Here is a 15291-nt window from a genome sequence, read left to right on the forward strand (position 1 = left end):
CAGGGGATTCACTGCGAAACAAAATGGAAAAACAAATGGGGAAGAGAATGCTGCCTACAAAGTTACAACCTCCAGCCTAATGATGGAAGCTGAAGCTGTGACACATGCCCTCCAGTGGCTATCTATCCATATGCCCGGAAACCAACATGCCATGATTCTAACCGACTCAATGAACCTCATACAGAAAATTGAAAGTGGAATGGGAAGTCCAGAGTGGCATGAGGCAATGCGCAACTTTCAGATTAAAAAACTTACATGGTCATACTGCCCGGGCCATGCAGGTGTTGAGGGAAATGAGCGAGCTGACAGACTTGCTGGTAACGCAACAACAACGAGCGGCTTACATCTAGGAAAATCGGAAATCCTCAGAAAGGTCAAAGATTACCAAAAAGAACAGGTACAAGGCCATCACACCATCGATCGCCTCAAAGAAATAATGGTAGACTCGGAGAGGGAGCGGCCGTAAGTCTAGCATGAAAGGTAAAGCACGATGCTTTGCAAATCAAACAAATATCGGCATCATTTCCAAACCAACATTGTGCAAATTTCTTCAACTGAAAACGGAACAGAGTCTCTGTGGGCTTTTCCAAATACAATAGACTGAGCAACACGCTAGACGCCACGTACTTAGCATCAGAGATCTTTTCCCACCCCTCCTCATGGGCCAATCAGTGGCAGCCCCTGTGCGTGTGTGTGTGTGTGTGTTGGTGTGTCTGTGTGCGTGCACGAGGGTGTAAGTGTACACATGTGTCAGGAGAGCTCTGTGCACATGCGTCAGTGCGCGCGTGCCAATGCGTGTGTGTGTGTGTGTGTGTGTGTGTGGAGGATGAAGTATGTGTGTGTATGAATGTCTACACTGTGGGAGCAACGGAATATTGGAACGTGCGGGTGTGCATATATATATTTCTATATATTATTTGTATATATGTGTGTGGGGTTGGGGTTGGGGGATATGGGCGTATGTGTGTGTGCTTGTACAGGTAAGTGTGCCTCTCTCTCTCTCAGTCTGTGTGTGTGTGTGTGTGTGTGTGTGTGTGTGTGTGTGTGTGCCGTGTGTGTGTGTGGGGGAGGGGGGGGGGGGGGCGGGGGTGCAGGGTGATGTGTGTGTGTGTGTTGGGGCACATGTACTTTTATGTGTATTTGATTGTGCTTTCATATCTGTGAAACTGCATGTTTGTTGCATATCTATGATGCATGTGTGTGTGTGTGTGTGTGTGTGTGTGTTAATGTGTGTCTTCACGTTTTACATTTATTTGCTTATTTATCATCATCGTTGTTGTTGTTGTTGTTGTGTTTTTGTTGTTGTTGCTATTTTGTTTTGTTTGTTTTTTGTACGCTTAGAGTTGACTTCATCAAAATTTTGCGCCTTATAAATATTATTATTATTAGTATTTTTTATGCATTTATCTATTATTTATTTATTTATTCATTTATTGATTCTATGATGTTTATCTATTTATTAATTTATTTTATTTTAATTTCATTATTTATTTATCTATTTATTTTTTTCTCAAGGCCTGACTAAGCGCGTTGGGTTCGCTGCTGGTCAGGCATCTGCTTGGCAGATGTGGTGTAGCGTATATGGATTTGACCCAACGCAGTGACGCCTCCTTGAGCTACTGATACTGATACTGTCTTCAGTTGATCACTGAAGTTTTATACGGAAGAAAGTAGAGGTTATTAATCTTGTATAGCAAGCTGATGGATTCGGTATCTTTTCTTTAACCTCTTGACTGCGCTGTTGACGTACGGCGTACGTCATGAAATGTCGCTCACCAATGCTGTATTGACGTGCGCCGTACGTCATGTTACAACGTTCTATGTTTCGAGTCCCGCATTACAGAAAATACAGTCTGCTAACCATTAAATTAGCTCCCCTGATAGCTCTTTATCTCCTGAGTTCCATAAGCTAAAATTATTCATTGGATTGTCATATTTATGGCGAAAGTTTTGCAAGTTTGTACGAAGCTCAAGTTGTGTTTGCAAAGCCATGGCTGAACGCAGACAAACCCCACCACTTGCACTTGTATTGAAAGAATTCTTTCGCGATGCAAACAGTAGAGATGAAGATTGTGGACTGAATGAGACAGAACTGTGTGAAGTTGATGCCGAAGAAGCTGATTTTGACAGTGGAGGGGGGTTGGAGGTGGAGTTATTGACGAAACTGAAGACAGACAAGCTCAGCTGATTCAAGATGCAGGTGGGTGTTTTCGAGGTTTGTCAGTTTATTATTTGCTTTCTGTTTGTTGTAACAATGAATATGACTGCATTGTGTGTGTTTTGAATGTGTTAGCTGTGGTAAGTGGCTTCGTCAGTCACTGATCAGTGTGTGTGAGTGAGAGAGAGTCAGTCACGTGGGTACTGTGTCTGACTATCACAGCCCAGGGGGGCGTGGCTTGCTGGCTGGCTCATTGTTGATGACAGCGTGTGTCGCTCGCCTGCAGCTTTCTGTGTGTTCGTTCCTGAGTGTGTATTGGTTTGTTGTTGTTGTTATTGTTGTTGTTGTTGTGTGTGTGTGTGTGTGTGTGTGTGTGTGTGAGAGAGAGAGAGAGAGAGAGAGAGAGAGAGGGGGGGGGGGAGAGAGAGATGATGTTTATAAAACTGAAATCAGAGAATGATATACAGAACTGTATGCCTAAATTACTTTGTAAATGCAACACTTGTAGAAGTATGTGTGTGTGTGTGTGTGTGTGTGTGTGTGTGTGTGTGTGTGTGTGTGTGTGTGATGTGTTGTCATTTTGTTTTGTATGAGAAAGAGAGAATGAAGGGGGTGTGGCATACCATGAACCAGTTTCAGTGTGTGTGTGTTTTGGGGGTTTGGGGTGGGGGGTGGGGTAGGTATGTGTGTGTGTATTTCAGCTTCTGAAAACAATCAGAAATAAAATGGTACCATTTCATGATCTTTTTATATGTAAAAAACAAAAAAAACCAAACCCAAAACCCAACAAACTTAGTCTTTTATGCAATATGTTTCAGGTATGCAGCATGGTGATGATCATGATGTTCATCCTGGATCATCTGGAGTTGACAACTTGCCACAAACCTACAACTGAAGACCAGCAGCAGCAAGACCAAAGGGCAGTAAACAAGCCTCCAGCAATTCTGGATTACAACAAAAACATGGGTGCCATGGACCATCATGACCAACAGCTGCAGCCCTACAATGTCACAAGGAAAACCCTGAAGTGGTACAAATAGCTGTGTGTGCATTTTCTACAAATTGCCATGCTGAATGCACACATCCTCTACAAAAAAGCAGGCAACAGCAGTACACTCCTGGACTTCAGAAAGATGTAATTAGTGCCATGATTTTTGGTGACCAAGACACTGCTAAAGATGACCACACTGTTTGTCTTGTGTGGACGACACTTCATCCCACCTACCCCATAGAAGGCCTGGCCACAAAGGAGGTGCAGAGTCTGCTGGAAGAAAGGACAAAGAAAGGATGTGGGGTTCTACTGCCCAGACTGCCCTAGCAAACCAGCACTGTGTCTTGAAGACTGTTTCCGCAAGTACCCCACACAGCGATTTTACTGGCGAAAGATCCTGGGTGAGTACACCCTTTTCATTCTTTGTGTAGACTGTGTTGGAGTCTTATGCACCTGGACACTGTTGCTCAGCCTTGACAGTGTGTGTGGTTGATCACAACAGTCACAAGAAAGACAGGTTGACAACCTGGTTGATATTGTAGCACCTACATGGTGGAATGACAGTCCCAATTTTTTTTATTAATGCATTTTATGGAATTTTTCTGTTAGATTGACTCATTATTTGAACATGTGAGTATCAAAAACAAAATCTTGGTTCATTTTCCTTTCATTTGATATATACTTTTATGCACTTATCTTCAGTACTTTTTGAAATATAAGCAAATTAAAATCATTGGCGTGTTTTTCTTGTTTTTTCTGAAAATTTTCTCAGCATAGGCCATAGCAAAACCTTTATGTTTTAAAAATTGTTCCTTCCATCGGTTATGAAATTGACCCCATGCTGGTTTTTCTAACAAAGTGTATACCTCTTTTACGGAAAGATGGACATGTGTTTCTGTCGATTTTTCTGAAATTTGTGCTCCTCTTTTAACTGCTTTATCAGCAGTTTCATTGCCATGAATGCCCACATGAGAAGGCACCCAACAAAAACTGACCTCAGTCCCTTTAATCCTCAAACAATGTACCAAATGATTTGCCTCAGTAACTGATTCAGGTCTTGTTTCAAGGTTAAATAATTCTAGAGCATAAAGTACTGATTTGGAATCAACAAAGAATGCTGTTTTCAGGAAAACTATTTGATGGCTCACTAAGTAGTATAAAAGCAATTAGCTCAGCCGTGAATACTGATGGAAAGGTGTTTTCCAATAAAGTAAGAATTTTTTCAACTTCAAAGGAATGAATATAGAAAGCCGCACCAACATTTTTGTCATCAAGAACACATCCATCTGTAAATATATGGAAATGATTCAGATATTTTTCTGCTATATGAATTCTGGCAGAACTTGTTGTGATATTGATGTTTTCTTCCTTTTTTTGTTTCAGAATAACTGATACCAAAATCTGTTTTCATTTCCACAAAAGGAACAGGAGTATGATGTGGTTTTGCAGCTAATTCTTTCATGGTAATATCAGATTCTTTTAACAAATTTGAAATGTAAGTTGCAACTGTTTCTTGAGATGAAATGGCTTTAGCTCTTTTAGGAAAATCAATATCAGATCTTACTGCCAGCTCATCAGCAATGAATTTTTTTGCCAATGAAGTGTATGTCATAGTGAATTTTGCTGTTGTTAACTCACGACTGATGTTCATTTAAGGGAAGAATTCCGGCTGTTTTGTATGTTTCCTGATTGGATGCATGAGAGGGCACTCCGAGGGCAATTTTGATAGCCTTGCAGTCTACACTTTGAATCTTTTGTAATAGATATTTAGGTGCACTGAAAAATATTTCTTGAGCATAGGTTATCTTAGATCTTACAAGGGCCATGGCAAGATGAATCAATGTTTTTGTATCAATTCCAAAGGGAACGTGTGTGTGTGTGTGTGTGTGTGTGTGTGTGTGTGTGCGTGTGTGTGTGCGTGCGCGCGCGCGCGCGCGCCATGTCACAGTGTGTCAAGTGCGTGTATGTGTGTGTGTGTGTGTGTGAACAAGTGTCAGTGATGTGTGTGTGTGCGTGCGTGTGTGTGTGTGTGAGAGAGAGTCAGTGTCAGTGTGCACGCACGCGCGCGCGCGCGCGCGCGCGTGTGTGTGTGCAAGCGCGGCACGCGCATCAGTGTGTGCACTCAGCCCGGAAGCGCCATTGCGCTGTTGCTGTTGCCGTCATGCAGTTGCCGTTGCACAAGTTTGCCGCTGAACTGAACTACGTGAGGCCCAAATTAGGTTGCTTGACTTTCTTCTGTTTGTTTCATTTTCTTTCGTCTTTGCCTGTCACATAACTTTTTGTTTCAATCAATTTCAATCTTTGACCCCCCACCCCCCTCCCGCTTTCTTTTTCCCCCAATTCTGTTCCCCTTTGTGAAATACTGTAGTTCTTCTTCTGAACTTTTTATTTTTATTTTATTTTAATTTTTTTTACTCATCAGTGAAGCGGTCTTTCAAAGCATACTAGTAATCAGCACCAGCGTTTCATTTTGTCTACGTCTATCTCAGGCATTGGGCTCTCAATGTCTGTACCAGTAACGTGTCTCAGCAATGTTAGATCTAGTCGAATTTTAGGCAGCTTGCACAGTACAAGGAACTGGGTCTACATTCTGATTGTTTCGATACTAGATCTACCTTGCTTTTAAAACTTTTATTATTATTATTATTATTTTTACTTCCGTCCAATATTCAGTTCCCTGCACCATTCTTCAAGTCTTATCATATCTATTTCTTCCCCAGTCCACTCGTCCCACCTATCGTCCTGTCTTTTGAATGAAAATAACCAAAAACGTCTGGCCGGTTAAAAAAACTGTACAAAAAAACCCAACCAACAAAAAATAACAACAACAAACAACAACAACAAACAACAACAACCAACCAACCAAACAAAAATTACAGCTGCCAGCGCGCCGTCGGTAATACAAACATTGAGAATGTAGACCTAGTTCCTTGAACTGCACAAAGTCTCAGTGAATCAGCTTGGCTTTAGGCCTTCAAGTACCTCATCAAACAAGGCGTTTATCACTCTCTTAGTTGTGAACAGGGAAGTTAGAAACCAAATGTAATGCCCTTAAGCCTCAGTCACAGGGTGTGTGCACTGACCTGGGCTGACTGCTGCCTGAGTTGCGAGCAAGCACGTGGGGCTCAGTTTAGAGGACTGCTCTATGCTGTTAGACTGAGCCCAAACGCGGTGCCATGGCCGGGTCCTTCAGTTGTCACAACTCATGCTGTTCGCCCTCACTGCTGACTGCCTACACTGAACTCGGAAGCTGATCTTGTCACAATCCTTTTTTTTTTCTTTTTTTTCCCCCAAATGTCTGATGATGTCAAACTGATAGATCTGACAGCTTGACGTGACATCTGTGACGTCTTGCTGTTAAATAACGTCATTTAAGATAGCAGCATCTTGATCGACGTTGAACACTGAACTGAAACGATGACTGTATGTCAAAGTAAAGTTCAGTTTCTCAAGGAGGTATCACTGCGTTCGGACAAATCCATACACACTACACCATATCTCCGACTGAAGCAGATGCCTGACCAGCAGCATACCCCAACTGAACGCGCTTAGTCAGGCCTTGAGGGAACATGCAATCAAATAACAGGAAAAGAAAGAAAGAAAAAAAAAGCATGTAAAAAGAGAAGTCTGGATAGGATTGACAAGGAATATTTAAACAATTCAAACACCCAACTGATGATTATATCGGCAAGGAATGTTCAAACACTTTAAACACCCGACCGAAAACCTGTTACATTGACTGTCACACAACGCAGTCAGTGCTGCGGCTTTGAGTGTCACGTTCATCAGCGGTTCTCACGGCTCCATAAAAAACACAGCTGGTGAAATCAGTCAGTTGTGAAACGTCCCAGGCTGAACAGTAAGGTCCATGAGTTCAGGGCAGTTTGTTCACTGAGATCACACACACACACACACACACACACACACCACACCACACCTACCTGTTTCTATTAAAAGAAAATCGCGTCTTACAGTAACTCGACTTATTTATTTATTTATCTATCTATCTATCTATCTATCTATCTATTTTTCTATTAATTTATCTAACTGCACAGGTGAGAGCAGTAGTTGAAAATTGCCAAAAGCACACAAAACAGTTAGAACAGTAGCCGCTTAATGGGAAGTAAATTCTTTGATAGAATGAGAAAGATAAGACAGCAATGCAGTGGTTGTGTCCCTTTGATAACTCGCTCAGTCTTTGTGTGCGACTGGAGGGAAAACTGCTTAGCGACAACAACGAACAGTGCAACAGAAGACACTGTGTGGGAATTTCGGGAGTGAAGGAAAACCCAGAAGAAAAGACAGACGAGGTGGTGATTAAAATGGCAAAGGATCTTGACGTACAGCTGGACAGCAGAGACATCTCTACCAGCCACTGAGTGGGAAAACGAGTAGGCGATAAACATCGTGCCTTGCTCGTCAAGTTCACAACGCGTCGCAAGAAGGAAGAGTTGACGAAGGCAGCAAGGACCAAGGCGAAGTCAGTCCCAGCTCTGCGAGGGGTTTTCTTCAATGAAGACCTCACCGACCTGAGAGCCAGAATGGCCAACCATGCCCGGAGATGTGATGGAGTTAGAAACGTGTCCACAACAAAAGGTAAACTTGTGTGTTTCCTTCACGAAAAGAACAGAGAAGGGAGGAACATAAAAATCCCAATTGACAGTCCCAAAGATCTGGCCAAACTAATGAAGGAGTCAGAACATCAGGTGTTGTAGAAGCTGAACCTGGCTTAGGACAAGCCAGAGGAAGAGGCTCCAAAACTGAACATTTTGTGTATCAATGTGTGTGGGCTGCTTTCCAAACTGAACTTTTTATCTGAATCTGTGCAAGCTAATGACATACTTGTGTTCACTGAAACTAAAACAGACAGTACTTCAGACAAACTTTTAGAGGACTTTTTTGATAGCCATAATTTTATTCGTTTCTTTAAGAAGAATTTGAGTTGCAATAGATCAGGGGGTATTATTATTTGTGTAAAGAAAAGGATTGAAGATAAATGTAAGTATGTGCAATCCAAATCTCAGTTTGTATCCTGGTGTGCTTTTGATAAAAAAAATTATTCAACACTGACAAAGATGTACTCCTTGGTGGTGTATACACACCACCGGAAAGCTCACAATATGCTTCGCGACTCTGTTTTGCAGACATAGAGCAAGAAATGGTAGATCTTAATAATGCTCATGAATTCTATGTAGGCTACTGTTAATGGGAGATTTCAATGCTAACACTGGTTGTAGTATTGATTTTATTGACTCAGAAGATAACACTGTCCTAGAATTATTGAATATTGACATACTTCTTGACAATATTGATCAGAATCCCTCCCTCACGTTGAGCAGCCTTGGTTTCCCAATCAATAGAAATACAGAAGATAAACATAGTGTTAATAATTTTGGAAAAGCTCTCCTTGATGTATGCCGCTCAAATAATTTATATATTTTTAATGGCAGGCTAGGCGATGACGTTAACCATGGAAAAAACACAAACGTAAAAGACCAAAGTACTATTGATTATGTTATTGGTGAAATTCAGTTAATGACACAAGTCCATGATTTCAGAGTAAATGAGTTTGATCCTACACTCTCAGATATTCATTGCTCTGTCCATACAAATTTTGTCATGTCAAGTAAATGGAGTCACGTGTAAATGTAGAAAGTACTGCTCAAGCTAGACATGACAGTGTTCCTCAACTGACCTCATGCCAACGCCAGACTGTTTGGCGTAAAGAAAATGTACCAAATGATGCTTTTGGTGTTAGTGATGAAGACATGTTATCCTTAAATAATATGAATGATGATAATGTTAATGACATGTATGATGTCATGAAAAAGGTGATCTTGAACACTTGCGACAAGTATGGCATGCTTAAATCAACAGCTCCAAGACCCTCAACAAACACCAAATGTGTACACAACACTAACAAGGCCTGGTTTGACCAAGCATGTAAACTGTGGTTCGTCCGTCGGGATCGACGAGGACCATCTAGTCATCCTGGGGGTGGGTGGGTTGGGCTCTGTGGGTGCGCAGATGACTGATCAGGCCAATCCGCGCCCGGAAGGTTCTGACGCAGTGTGGACAGGGGATGGTGGCGGCTGTCGGGGACTTGCTGGCACTACTTTTCCTGGCCTTTCTGCGTTGCTCTGCTGCAGCGATTCTGTTGGCCTCACAGGATTTGGCGCCTTTGTGGACAGCTGAACGCCACTTTGGTCTGTCCATTGCATTCAGCTCCCATGTGTCGTGGCTGATGTTGAAGGCCTTCAGAGAAGCTTTCAGAGTGTCTTTGAAGTGCTTCTTTTGGCCTCCATGGGAGCGCTTGCCATGTTGGAGTTCGCCGTACAGCAGTTTCTTGGGGAGCCGGTGGTCTGGCATGCGAACTACATGGCCTGCCCAGCACAGCTGGGCCTGCATCAAGATGGTGTAGATGCTGGGCAAGTTTGCACGAGTGAGCACCTCTGTGTCAGGGATCTTCTCTTGCCACTTTATGCTGAGAAGTTTTCTGAGGCTGGTGGTGTGGAAGTGGTTCAGCTTTTTGGCGTGGCGTTTGTAGACCGTCCATGATTCACATCCATAGAGCAGTGTGGTGAGAACTATGGCCTTGTATACTTTGAGCTTCGTTTCCAGGGTGATGCCTCTCCTGTTCCAAACGTTCTTATGGAGTCTGCCGAAGGCAGCGCTGGCTTTGGCGAGTCTGGCATTCACCTCGTCGTCGATGACAACTGTGCGAGAGAGTGTACTGCCCAGGTATGTGAACTTGTCCACCGCGTTCAGTCGTTGCCCGTTGATGAAGATGCTTGGTTCAACGTAAGGCTTTCCTGGAGCTGGCTGGTGCATCACCTCAGTCTTCTTTGTGCTGATTGTGAGGCCAAAGTTGTCACAGGCAGCAGAGAACTTGTCGGCACTGTGTTGCATGTCAGCTTCGGAGGCAGCGTTGAGAGCGCAGTCATCAGCAAACAGGAAGTCGTTGACGGTGTCTGTCCTCACCTTGGTTTTTGCTTGAAGCCTCCTGAGGTTAAAGAGTGAGCCATCTGTGCGGTACCTGATGCCAATGCCTACGTCAGCGTCTCTGAAGGCATCTGTCAGCATGGCTAAAAACATGAGACTGAACAGGGTGGGGGCAAGAACACACCCTTGCTTGACTCCGTTGGAGATAGGGAATGGTTCTGAAGTCTCTCCGTTGTCTTGGACTCGGGCCAGCATCCCATCGTGTAGTTGCCGTATGATGGTGATGAACTTTCTGGGACACCCGTACTTCGCCATGATTCTCCAAAGGCCATCTCTGCTAACAGTATCGAAGGCCTTGGTCAGATCGACATACGTGGAGTAAAGGTCGGCGTTCTGTTCCTGACACTTCTCCTGGAGCTGCCTAGCAGCAAACACCATGTCGATAGTCCCGCGTTCTTTCCGGAAGCCACACTGGCTCTCTGGTAGGAGACCTTGCTCAAGTTGCGCTATGCAAAAGAAGTTCCTGTTTGAACAAAAAATGATAATAATGACTGCTCTAGCTGTTGGGTCAGAATATCAGATCAAAGTGCCAAGTTTAGAGAATACAAAAAATATAAATATAACAGTAAATGCAGTTTGCATATAATTAGGCTTCATTCTTTATTTTTTTTGTGCCCATCCCAGAGGCGCAATATTGTTTTAAACAAGATAATGGAAAGAACTGAATTTTTCCTATTTTTATGCCAAATTTGGTGTCAACTGACAAAGTAGTTGCAGAGAAAATGTCAATGTTAACGTTTACCACGGACACACAGACACACACAGACACAGACACAGACACACACACACACACACACACACACACACACACAGACAACCGAACACCGGGTTAAAACATAGACTCACTTTGTTTACACAAGTGAGTCAATAATATAAGAAAAATGAAATCACATGATCCAAAACGTTATTGGTCTCTCAAAAATGGGAAGAACCATAAACAAGCAACAACAGTTCTGCTAGACAAATTCAAGGAACACTTTGAAAATTTGTCCAAAATAAATACAAGTGACCAGACCATACACTCACAGGAAGAAGAAACTGACAGATTATTGGGAGAATTAATCGAATCAGATGAAGCAAAAACAATTCTAAATAAAAGCTTCACAGAAGTAGAACTTTGTTCTATTGTTAAAAAGCTAAAGAATAATAAATCCCCCGGAATTGATGGAATTATAAATGAAGACATTTATTATACCTTTGATAAATTAAAACAGTTTTGGTGTAATTTATTCAATAGAATATTTGAAACTGGCACCTTACCAGATGACTGGCTCACTGGTACCATTGTCCCCATTTACAAAAATAAAGGAGACAAAAACGACCCGAATAATTACAGGGGCATCACATTACTCTTATGCAGCGCTAAATTCTTTACTGCTGCACTCAACGAAAGGCTATGCACCTTTTCTGATACATTAGATATTCTTTCCGAAAACCAGGCTGGCTTTAGACCTAACCACTCCACAACTGATCACATCTTTGTAATGAAATGTTTGAATGACATAATGAGAAGCAGGAAGAAAAAATTGTTCTGTGCTTTCATAAATTATGAGAAAGCGTTCGACAAAGTATGGCATACAGGCTTATGGACAAAACTCATTCGCTCTGGAATCAGTGGCAAATTCCTCAATATTGTCAGGAACATGTATAAAGGAATTGTTTCATGCGTTTCCTCAAATGGTGCCGTTTCTGAGTCTTTTGCAGTTTACCAAGGTGTTCGCCAAGGTGAAAACCTATCCCCCTTTTTGTTTGCTTTGTATGTGAATGATGTGGAAACCCACCTTATCAGGAATGGTAGCTCCCCTGTCGATATGGGACTAAGCCATGATGAAAGAGTATCTCAATACCTCAAACTATTGCTAATTCTGTATGCTGATGATACAGTAATATTTGCTGACTCAGAAGCTAAGCTTCAGAAGGCGCTAAACGAAGTAGAAGCATATTGTAATGACTGGAAAATAAATGCGAATTGCTCCAAAACAAAAATAATGGTATTCTGCGGTAAGAAACTAAATTACCAGTACCCGTTCACACTTAATGGAAATACTCTAGAACACGTTACTTGCTTTAAATACCTAGGACTGACTTTCAATTTCAATGGTAAGTTTAACATAGCTGTGAAACAATTAAAAGATCAGGCCAGACGGGCAATGATGGCACTGTTAAGAAAAAGCAGACAACTTCAGCTCCCTATTTCCTGCCAGTTAGACTTATTCAATTCACTGGTCATCCCAATATTAACTTACGGTTGTGAAGTTTGGGGTAATAACTGCGTTGACATTGCCGAATCATTACACTTGGAATACTGTAAATACATACTCCGGCTTAAGAAAAGCACTCCAACCTGTTTCATCTATGGTGAAACGGGACGTTTCCCCCTGTTTGTGCATGTATATTGCCGAATGATCAAATTCTGGCACAAATTGTCCATTGACACATTGACTAGTAAAAAATTCTCCTCTCGCATGCTGAACACATTAACTGAATGTTTTAATTTACAAATACACAAAAATGACTGGTTACTTAAAATCAAACAGATTCTAGATGAAAATGGGCTTTCTTTTGTGTGGTACTATCCACAATCTGTATCAACCGCATGGCTGATAAACAATCTGACCCAAAGGCTTAAAGATAGTTATACACAAAAATGGGTAGAAACTTGTCGTAACTCTACAAAAACCAATAACTACAGTTTATTTAAAAGCCAAATAGCTTTTGAAGATTATCTAGAGATTTTGCCATTGTGCTATAGCATCCCAATGTTGAAACTCAGAACAAGTAATCACAAACTACCAATTGAGAAAGGGAGACACATGAACATACCACAAGAAGCAAGATTGTGTCATCTTTGTGACACGAATCGAGTGGAAGACGAATACCACTTTGTCACGGAATGTCCTGCAATTCAAAATCTCCGCAGTCAGTATTTACATAAGTATTACAGAACACGTCCCAACTTCCACAAATGTGCAACATTAATGTCTATTAGTAGTAAGAAAAAGTTACTAAATTTTGCTACGTTCATTAAAGAAGGTTTTAGTGTGTTTCGTTAGGAGCCAGTTTCAGTCTGGATTCTTTACCACTTATGCCTTAACTGTACTTGTTGAATAGGAATCAGAACAATGACTTGTGTAATTCTTGACACTGCATCCCGTACATATCCATTTGTAATTGCATGATCATTTTTTTTATATGTCTTTTTCTCTCCTGTGTGTGTGTGTGTGTGTGTGTGTGTGTGTGTGTGTGTGTGCGTGTGTGTGTGTGTGTGTGTGTGTGTACGTGTGTGTGTGTGTGTGTGCGTGCTGCGCGCGCGCGTGTGTGTGTGTGTGTGTGTGTGTGTGTGCGCGCGCGCGCGCACTTGCTTGTTTGCTTGCGTGTTATCAAGCGGGAAGAGTGGATAAAGAAGTAAAAGGGAGAGTCAGTTTGTGAACATGTCTGTGACTGTAAAGCAGGAGCTAAGTGGTGGTGGTGTGTCCATCGAGATCGATGATGACCATCGTTGTCATCCAGATGGGGGATGGGGGATGGGGGGAGGGTGGTGGTGGGGTGGGGGGAAGGATGCTCATGAATCTATCTGTGAGTGCGCAGATGGCTGAATAGTCCAGTCTGCGCACGAAATGTTCGCTGACAGTTGGGGCAGACAAAGACAGGCATATCATTGTCAGGAACTTGTTTGCCCGTGACTTTCTGGCCTGCCTCTTCTCAACAGCTGCAGCAGTCCTGTTGGCCTCGCACAACTTGGCGCCTTTGTGCACAGCAGCGCGCCATTTGTCACGGTCCACTGCAGATTCCTCCCAGGAGTCAGGGTTGATATCAAACGCTTTCAGAGAGACTTTCAGAGTATCTCTGAAGCGCTTCTTCTGACCTCCGTGTGATCTCTTCCCTTGTTGCTGCTCGCCATAGAAGAGCCTTTTGGGCAGCCGATGGTCTGGCATGCGCGCCACGTGTCCAGCCCAGCGAAGCTGGGACTGCATCAGGATGGTGAAGATGCTGGGAAGGGTGGCTTTTGCGAGCACCTCTGTGTCTGGGGTCTTGTCTTGCCACTTGATGTTCAGTAGCTTCCTTAGGCATGTTGTGTGGAAGTGGTTCAGCTTCTTGGCATGTCGTTGGTACACTGTCCAAGTTTCGCAGGCGTACAGTAGTGTGGGGAGAACTACTGCTCTGTAGACCTTTAGCTTGGTCTCAAGACTAATGCCTCTTCTGTTCCAGACATTTGCATTGAGTCTACCAAAAGTTGCGCTTGCTCTTGCAATCCTGACGTTCACTTCATCGTCAATGGTCGCATTTCGTGACAGTGTGCTGCCAAGGTAAGTGAACCGCTCCACCGCACTGAGTCTCTGACCGTTGACTGTGATGTTGGGCTCAACGTAGGGTTTCCCTGGGGCTGGCTGATGGAGAACTTCAGTTTTCCTCGTGCTGATGGTAAGGCCGAAGTTCCTGCTGGCAGTGGCAAACTTGTCGACGCTGAGTTGCATGTCAGCTTCAGATCCAGCGTTGAGGGCACAATCATCAGCAAACAAAAAGTCTCTGATGATGTCTGTCATGACCTCTGTTTTTGCTTGAAGCCTTCTGAGGTTAAACAGCTTGCCATCTGTTCGGTACTTTAGGCCGATTCCAACATCGCCATCTCTGAAGGCATCAGTAAGCATTGCAGAGAACATGAGGCTGAACAGCGTTGGAGCCAGGACGCAGCCTTGCTTGACACCATTTGTGACAGCAAAAGGAGCAGATGTTTCACCATTGTCCTGGACTCGAGCCTGCATGCCTTCATGGAATTGGCTGACCAAGGAAATAAATTTCCGAGGGCATCCGTACTTGGCCATGATCTTCCACAGTCCCTCTCTACTCACGGTGTCGAAGGCCTTAGTGAGGTCGACATAGGTGGAGAACAGATCAGCATTTTGCTCCTGACATTTCTCTTGCAGCTGCCTTGCAGCAAACACCATGTCAGTGGTTCCGCGCTCTTTCCGGAATCCACATTGGCTCTCAGGCAAATGACCTTGGTCAAGGTGTGCTGTGAGGCGGTTAAGTAGGATCCTGGCAAGTATCTTGCCTGCGATGGAGAGCAAGGAAATGCCCCGATGGTTATCACAGGCTTGCCGGTTCCCTAAGGCTTGCTAAGTAACGGAGCACGGAGTGT

This window comes from Babylonia areolata, chromosome 6 (assembly GCF_041734735.1).
Source record: "Babylonia areolata isolate BAREFJ2019XMU chromosome 6, ASM4173473v1, whole genome shotgun sequence".
Taxonomy (NCBI): Eukaryota; Metazoa; Mollusca; class Gastropoda; order Neogastropoda; family Buccinidae; genus Babylonia; species Babylonia areolata.